The following is a 9784-nucleotide window of genomic DNA, read 5'->3' on the forward strand; positions in this document are numbered from 1 at the left end:
ACTACTGTACAATTGCACATATGAGGCCTGTGTGCTGCTGATGAATGAGGCGAGTTGCTCGTTTTTCTGAATCAAGATTCAGACATTTGCTTACTCCAATTCTTCCTATCCTTCATCTTCTTCACTAATTCAAGCGGTGCCCCTTTGTACCACATTATCCACCCTTGTACATGGGCGATGGCACCATGTGTGTGTTTTGAGAGTTTGAACAAACTGTTTGCTCCACTGTTGTAGGTCATGCAAATGAACAACATCTTTATGCATGGTGAGAAATTCGTCATAGAGCTTCCCATGGTGTCTCCAAGTGTCAATACTTCAACAACTATCGTTGTTCTCATCTCCACCAATGCGGAAACTACATTCTGTGCTGATGCTTACAGTTGTTCTGCCTCTTGCCTGATAGCCTACAAGTTCTTTGCCAGTTGTTTATTCTCAGTTGTTAGATATTGAACATTTGAGCTTGTTGCCCCTGCTTAGGCCAAGATGGCTTGGGAAATGGTAGGTGGATGCTTCTTGGTGTATGACACTATCACCGTTTCCTTGATGAATGCGGGTGATGCGTGATCATTCAAAAATTTCTTCCTCTGCGCTTGTACAATCCTCTTCTGGAACTCATCAAATGATAGATTGTACACATCCATAATTGGATCAACATCAAGGAGAATAATATATCCTTACTCGCTTGAGGTTGGCTCTGCTACTAGAGTTGGTGGTGACTGAGGGATGACCTGTGGTACTCTCAACATTAGGTCAATGACTTCATTTTGTGGCTCCTGATACAACTCCATGTCTGTCACTTCGATTAATTGCTCAATCTGCTGAGGAAGCTTCCGATCCTGCATGTGTTCACCTTCCTCCTCAGCTGCTGGCTATTCCATCTCATCAACCTGTATCGGCATTGTTTCCTCTATCATGGCACCTTGTCTTTGTTCCTCTTCTTTCTTCTGCTTCTCTTCTCTTTCTCTCCTCAACTCCTATTCTTCCTTCAACTTCTTCTCACTCTTGTACAAATTCAGTTCTACTTCCTGCAACCTCTGCTTTTCTCTCTTCCTCCACTCTGATCTCTTCATCCTTTTCTCCCTATTTTCTTCTGCTGCCAAAACTATGTTAGAAAATTATATATTACAGAGCAATGGAACACATAAAATATTGCAGAAATATAAAAACAGAAAACGCATAAAACAAGAGAGACAGATATACGTGGTTCACCTAGTTTGGGCTACGTCTGCGGAGAAACAACCAGTCCTTCCTTTTATATTATCCAGCAAACTGAAGAGATACAACCTACAGTAGATCCACTGTAACACCCTCTTCGCTCTCAATCTCCTCTCTCTTCCTCACTCAGAATCCAGATATCCATAGACATAATACAATTCCCTCATATATAGTGAGGGGTTGCCTTCTAGGGCAAAAAACCCTAAATTAAACATAACTTCTACTGTCAGATCATCCACCTAATGAACGGTCCAGATTGACTAGAAATTACTAGACTTTTACAAGGCAATTTTACATCTACTTTTAGCTTCGGGGGCGGTGCCCTTGAACCCCCGCCAGGGGACCATTAGCCCCCGGAGCCCCTAGCCGGGGGGGGATTTACCCCCCGGACCCTCGCGGGGGGGACAAGTCCCCCCCGCACCCCCCCACTTGGAGGGGTGTACAGTCTTCTTGGGGTATACATCTGGCTGAAACCTTTTAATACAGAAGATAATCAGGCTCCACACCCAACAAGCTGCCTTTGCGATAATAGGATTTGCCATCATTCTGCATCTTTTCTCTCCCTCTGGATCATCAATAATATTCCTCTTTCCCTTGTCCTGCAATTGATTGTTTCCTTCTACTATTGTTGTTGTTGCTGTCTGTAGAGAAACCTTCCAAGTTTTTGCTATGCTGACCGACTCATTGAGTCTTGAGGCATTGTAGCAGTACCTCCAAGGATCCTCCTCTAGCCAATGAAATGTCCTGTTGATCCACGAAAAGTAAAATCTCATAGAGTGGTCCTTGCAAATATTGTGGGGATCATACAGATTAAATTCCTTGGTGCCAAACTCGAATTTCACTATGTCCTTTGCTTCCACATTTTCATCTTTCAAGCTCTTAATCTCATATAATCCGATCCACAAAGGGAGAAGTGGGCCATGGTGCTTTCTTCTTCCTATGTAGTCATGCAGAAAAACCCTGCAGTGAGGTGGTATGAAACTTCTCGCATGATCAGTTTGTCAGTGGCATAAGACATGCATAGGCTTCTCTTCCCCAAACACTCTGATGAAGGTGCCACCAGGTGAGGCATACCAATCTGCAATGCCTACTATCTCCTCCATTGCTTCTCGGGACATGCAAGGTGGATCTTGCTTGAATATAAGCTTGTATAGCATGATGATGAAGTGGTCAGTTAGACTTTCCATCACTTGTCGATAACTGCAGTTGGAAAGCAACTTGCAATAGATGTTCATGGTAGTCTCTTGTGGTGTCCATGTCCAACTCATGCCAGGGAACTACTGTTGTGCACAGATTTCATCCAGTAAGTATGCAGACATGTAAAACCTTGCTTGCTCATTCTTGGGCGGATTCTGAGCCTTAGCTACATGGGACTTCAACTATTGAGCCAACATATCCGACCAGTTGAATGGAATCCCATCACTTACCAACTGGTCTAGCAAGGCTTCCCACCCTTCAGGGAAGGTCTCTGTGCTCTCTTGACCATATATTTTGCAGGCAAAGATGATTAAGAATTGGTAAGCCTTCTTGAGGGACTTCGTCTTGTAAACATGGGTGGGTGTCTGTCTAAACTTTGACGAATCTTTCACCCAACACTTGACAATGTCTCTTGTGTTCACATAGCTATGGGTGGTATAGAAGAGTGATTCCATGCGCTTCACCGGTTCAGGCAAGTGATACATTTGCTGAAAGTCTTCTGCCTTGAAGGTGGAAAGATTCCTCCCACTAGCACTGCTTAATGTCATAATCTCTTAATCCATAAGTGAGACAATCCAGCTGACGATGTCCGCAGGAAAGAAGGTGGGATACCTGGATGCAACCTTGTATAATCTTGACTAACGGATAGTAAGATAGACTTGCTACTACTCCAAATATGCCCCAAATTCTTTTGTAAAAGTATCTTTGATCCGTTTCCATGTCAGTGTTCTTCCCTTCTCAATGAACAACTGAGTATCTACATATACTGGTAAATAAACTGATACCTACTCAAATGCTTCCCCAATACTGCTGTCGACAGTTTCCTTTGATGCAAATCTCTTGGATTCCATGTTAAATGTGACTGTTGGAGAGATGCTCAATAACTTTTGTACCTGTGGGACAAGGTGGACAATCATGGCAAGCAAATCTCAGTTAAAAACCAAAACAAATTCAAGGCAAGTTCAAGCAACAAGTCGGGGACTTGATGTGAGGGATTGCACAATTTTCCTTGATAAGGGTGACTGATTGACGATGGGAATTGTACACTACGTAGTCCCAACAGTCAAGGTGGAAGATTAATGACTGAAACTACGCAATGCACAATTCAGCCTGGGCCAAGGCCTGGGAGAGACTGCGCAAGTGGTGAAGGTGGGAGGTTGGCTCTTGGAACTGCGCAGTGCGCGGTTGGGGCCAGCCCATGCTATGTTCTGTGCAATTCTAGAGGCCAAGACAGAGGCTTGAGTCTCTGGATTGCATAGTTCAAGTTGTGCAAAGTGAGATACAGGAAAGGGAACCCAAATTTGCCTAAGGGAAGTGTGAAAAACAAGCATATCTGAAAGATAGTGTGAAGCTGAGTGTAAATATGACTAAGTGTTTATGCATACATGTGAAACAAGTGCAACAATTGATTGAATGGAAGCAAAACGAAGCAGACTGTTGGTGAAAAACAAGAAAACTCATGCTACACTTGGGAAAGACAATCAATAATTTGAAACAACACTTCTACAAATTTAAACAAGTTAAAACTCCAACAACCATGCCGATAAGCAAATGAAACAACACTCACACAAGCCAAACAACAAAAAGCGACAAAATATGACAAAAGAAAAACTCACCTAGAAAAACGAAGATGATCACACCAAAGGCTCCTTGATCTCCTCGGGAATGCTAGAGCTCCAAGATCAAGTTTGAAAATGATATCTTGCAGCATTGATTAAATAGATTTGGACAAATTAGGTTTTATGATGCACATGCCTAAAATACAGAAAAAAGTAACACTTGCCGAAAGTTTCTAAAAATAACGCAAGTGCCTCCTTCGGGATACTAAAAATAGATCCCTATTTTTAGGGATGTTGTTTTCTTTTTTTATTGTTTCTTTTTCTAGGGAAACTTTCCATGCACATTGCGAGGAAAGAAAATGCAATTTTGGGAATTGGGCAACTTTCTGGCTCAGTGCACTGCACAGTTTCTAATCTCAGTGAGGGTTGCATAATTTCTAATCTCAGTGCTGGGCTGCTCCCTCATGACTGCGCATTTTCTGATCTCAAGGCTCACTGGCAATCAAGAATGTGCAATGGCAATCAAGAATGTGCAATTACCAACAAGAAGGCTAGTTGCCCTCAAGAATTGTGTTGTTTTCTTAGGCAAGCCCATAACTACTGTGGGAGCAAGTAAGGAGATCAACTTATGGGTTAGAAAATCAATTAAGTAAGCAAACACAAGCCAAACTAAAAAGATGAGTCTTAGTTGAAGCATGGGTACCTAGATCCGTGCAAGATGAGCTGCTGTGGTTTAAAAGGAAGGCTCCAAAATCGAAGCATAGGCAAATTTTTTTAGGGTGGTTGTAGCCACTACAAAAGAGAGGTAAGAGGCAGGGAAATCATCTTTTAATAAGTGAGGCAATTCATTGAGAAAATCAAGGAGACATAAACACAAGAAGGCTTGGAGATCTATAAAGACGTTATTCTACAATATGCCATCGCACCAGCTAAAACTCACACGAAGTTTTCATGGCTATGGAATAGTGTACAACCAAGCTCCAAATCTATATTGACAGAAGCAATGAAGGTGAAGATGTAGTTTGCAGTGGAGTTTCTGGTTCGAATCAAAGTCATTACTATGGAATTCATAACATGGCATACATACATTACCATTGAGCTCCATGAAGAAGCAAATAACGTGTCTTTTTGAAAATATCTTTGTCCCATTAGCAATTTTATCTCATATAGTCACTGTCTTATATGTATTTTGCATGTTGTAATAAGTGTTATGCAATAAAGTCCAACAGACACATGTGGAATATGAAAAGGCACATGTGGAACGTAAAGGGTCATGTATAGAATGTGAAAGGTTGTATGGAAGCCCATAGGTCACAAGAGTTAAAAAGTCACGAGGAAACTCAAAAGTCATTGTCATTTGTTATAAATAGCTCCTCATAACTCAAGTAAAGGGAGGGGATTCTTAGTGTCTTGCCTTGGCTTCTCTTGTGTCACATAGGAGAAAGATCATTCTTTGGATAAGTAAGTTGTGGCTTCATGTTCCACTACTAGATCTAGTGTTTTACCTATGTAACATTGTACTTGGAATATTTCATTCATAATTAGAAGCTCTTTGAGCCAAGACTTCTTCATGCATGTATTGTGGATGTAGTAAGACTTTTCTTGTTATGTTTGCAGTAGCTTTAGATCTTTCAATCCTCGTGGAATTTCTACATAACTTGTCACATTGAACATTCGATAGCAAGGGTACAACAACCATCCTTGATCCAAATTTAAACAGGAACACAACAAATTACAGACATAACCATAAACACAGAGATGCAGTGGAAATAATACTTCATTTCATTAATGTGAAATACTGAAATATGATTACAAACGAAAATGGAAATAAACTAGCTAGGGCGATGGCAGCTTATCTCTGAGAAGAGATGTGGCAGCTACATGCCTATGAACTGCCTTACAATGAGGCTAAAGGGCCTTTTTATTATTGAACAATATGATCAAACCCTAAACAACCAAAACCCTAACCTGAGGAGATGTAACACTAAGAGTTTATGGGCCTTGTTGGGGTGAGTTGGACAACCAACTTCCCAGGGTTGGTTATATTATCTTCGTTTGACTCATATGATAACCCGTTGGAAAGATCTCTCCAAGGACTACGACCGAAAAGACAATTTTGGAAATAACACACTTGCGGTAGATTTCCAAAAAAACGTTGTTTAGGGCCTCAAAACGAATCCAGAAGTTTAGGACCCGAAAAACTACTAAAAATAGTAAATTGTGCTACAATTAAGGAAACTGAAAGACTGAAAGAAGCAATGGTGGGGGTCCAAGTGGAATTTGCGGGTGGCCACCAATATCCATCTAGATCATTCCCCCCTTTAGGAAGCAATGGTCCCCATTGTATTGAGTTCCTCCATGAGATGAGGAAACTTCTGTTGAACTTGGTCCTTGGTGAGCCACTGGCCCTGGTGAAGGAGTTGGCCTGCTTTGACAACTCGATACAGTTGGATATTCAGCTGGCGAGTGTGCTTGATCTGTGTGTCCATGATCCAATCAATTGCAGCTTGTTCCATGCAATTTGGATTCAACTCTGTGGGTGTGAGCTGTTCTGCAATGTCGGATGTGTCTAGTATTGGTGGAAAGTATAGCCGAAGGTAGTCCATGTTGAACACTGGGTGCAGGCCAAGGAATGGGGGAATGCTAAGCTCAAATTCATTGTCTCCCACAACCTTGGTAATGGTTTAAGGACCATATCAGAGTGATCTGAGTTTCCGATAGGCTCGATAAGGCATTCCTTTTGCAAATTCAACCAGACTTTGTCACCCACCTGAAACTTGTGTGGCACTCGATGTTGATCATGTCGCTGCTTGTACTTGGCATTTGATTTCTCTAGAATGTCATGGAACTACTAGCGAATATGTTGGATGTGCTCAATGAAGTTGTTTTCCTTATCTGTTTCAGACTGGACATGAGCCGAATGTACATGAGTAGGTACAAATGGCATGGCCACATCAATGGGACATAGTGGCTGGAATCCCAAGCCCACTTGAAAAGGGTTGTGGCCAGTCGAGCTATGGAGAGCCTGGTTGCAGTTGTGCTGAACATAGGGGAGGCTCTCGTCCCATGTGTGTGGATGCTTTGAGTTGTACATGCGCAAAATGTGTACAATCATCTTGTTGACAACCTCTGTTTGGCCATCAGTTTGAGGATGGAAGGCTGTGGACTTAGTGAGTTTGGTGTCCAGCATCGACCAGAGACTGGACCAAAATGTACTGAGGAACCTGTTTTCTTGATCTGAGATGATAGACTGTGGGATCCCAAAGTGTACCCACACTCGTTCAAAGAACAGTTTAGCAGTGGCTTCTGCTATGATATTCTTCTTGCAGGCCACCATAATGGCCATCTTCGAGAACTTGTCGACGACCACAAAAGCACAGTCGTTTCCATGCTTAGTGGAAGGAAGGCCTAACATGTAGTCCATGGAGATGGATTCCCAAGGTTGAATAGGGGTAGGTAGCGAGGTATATAGGCCTTGCTTCTTGATGGTCGGTTTGGTAATGGCACAGGCAGTGCATGATCTTATGTACTTCCCGACATCCTATCAAAGATTCGGCCAATAGAAATACTTCTGCAGTACTACCACCGTTTTCTCGACCCCAAAATGTCTAGCAACCCAACTGTAGTGTGCTTCCCAAATCATCTTGGTACACTCGCTTGAAGGAACACAAAGATGACCTAGGTTGCATAACAGGGCATCCTAGAGGTGAAAATCTGGAACATTCTGACCCTCCAAGAGTGTCTGGTATGTGTGGCTGAATTCTAGGTTGCTTTTGTAGAGAAGTGGCCAATCAGAAGTCTCATGCCCACAAGAGTTGAGCACGGTGGTTAATGCCATGATCGGTGGTCGACTGAGGCAATCTGCAACATTATTGGTGCTACCCTTCTTATACTTGATATTCAAATGGAACTGTTGCAGGTATGTGGACCACTTCTGATGGCGATCATTCTACAATTTCCCTTGGGTCTGTATGAACTGCAAAGGTTGGTGGTCTGTGTGGATGACCGTTTCATTCCCCAAAATGTAATGCTTCCATTATCGGCAGGCTTGCACAATGGAATACATTTCTTTGTCATAAGTGGGATACTTCCGGACTGTGTCTGAAAGTGTCTCACTATCATATGCCACTGGATGCCCGTGTTGAGTAATGACTGCCCCAATATCATAGTTAGAGGCATCTGTCTCGACCTAAAATGGTTGTTGCAAGTATGGTAATGCGAGCACTGGTGCCAAGCAGAGGCGATCTTTCAACTCTGTGAATGCCTTCTGTTGAGTTTCAGACCAAAAGAATTTTGCTTTCGCTCCTCCCTTGGTGACTTGACTCAAGGGCCAAGTGATATGAGAAAATCCCAGCATGAACCTGCGGTAGAAGTTGGCAAGACCTAGAAAGCTACAGAGCTCTGTCAGAGTGGTTGGAGATGGCCAATCCCGAATGACTTGGATCTTGGCTCGATCCAAATGCACCCCCTGTTCATCAATAATGTATCCTAGATACTGAACTTGGGTCATGCCAAAAGTGCATTTCTCCAAATTGGCACATAACTTGTGTTGCCGTAGTGTTTGGAGAACCTACCGGATGTGGTGGAGGTGCTCTTCCCAACTCTGGCTAATGATTAGGATTTCATCCAAGTATACCACTACAAATGAGTTGGTGAATGGCCATAAGATGTCATCCATTAGCCTCATGAAGGTTGCAGGAGCATTCGTCGATTCGAAAGGCATAACCAACCATTCAAAAAGGCCCTCCTTGGCTTTGAAGGTAGTCTTCCACACATCAGAGGGTTCGATTGTTACCTTGTGATATCCTGACTTCAAATTGATCTTGCTGAAATATTTTTCACCCTTCAGTTGGTCCAGGAGGTCATCAATCAGTGGGATCGGGTACCTATTACAGGCAGTGATCTTGTTCAGCGCCCGATAGTAAATACAGAGTCTCCAAGTCCCATCCTTCTTCTGTACCAACACGATCAGGCTCCCACAGGGCGATGAACTTGGACGGATGTAACCTTTCTGCAGCAGCTCCTGAATCCGCCTCTTGATTCCATCGTTCTCCAGACGGAGCGCCGATAGATTGGTCCATTGGGCAGCAATGCACCTGGGGTTAGATCAACAGAGTGCTTGACCTGACAGTGCAGAGTAACCCTTGCGGGGGAGGTGAAGATGTCCTTGTACTCCTCCACGACCTTGTCCATCTGTAGTTGTCGTGCGGAGGGTCCCTATTTGGAGGTTGTGGCCACCGTCTTATTATTTTCTTGAGGGCGTATCATCAGGAAAACAAATTTCCCGGTTTGGAAATGAGCTTACTGCATTGTTTTGCAGTAACCAAAGAGATGGCGGTAGGTGGTGCTACCTCTGGTATCTTGTACAACTTATTTCCCAAAGTAACAATAACAACATGAGGCCTTTATTCATACACAACATGTTGCTTCCACAAGTATGGTTGTCCTAATATTACATCACAAACTTCAAGGGGAGCAATGTCACACAATACCTCATCCGTGAAGGGCCTGATGTTGTATGGAAGGTGACACTGCTGGTTCACGCAAAGATCCCATCCTTGGTGAAGCCACCCGATGGTGTACGGTTGTGGATGTGTTGTGGTTGGTAAGATGAGCTGCTTCACGACCTCTGCCGAAATGAGGTTCTTTTGGCTCCTGTTGTTGACAATGAACTGTAGCGGGGAGCCCTTTACCCACATCTGGGAGTGGAAGAGATGCTCCTCCTCCTCTAGATCTTTGGGTTCCTCCTTCTAGATCTTTGTGGTGGCAACGATGGCGTTGGGCTCTGCATCGATAATCTACTTCCCTTTGTC

Source organism: Pinus tabuliformis, chromosome 7, assembly GCF_031772625.1.
Source record: "Pinus tabuliformis cultivar Carrire ecotype Pingquan chromosome 7, CPIR1, whole genome shotgun sequence".
NCBI lineage: Eukaryota > Viridiplantae > Streptophyta > Pinopsida > Pinales > Pinaceae > Pinus > Pinus tabuliformis.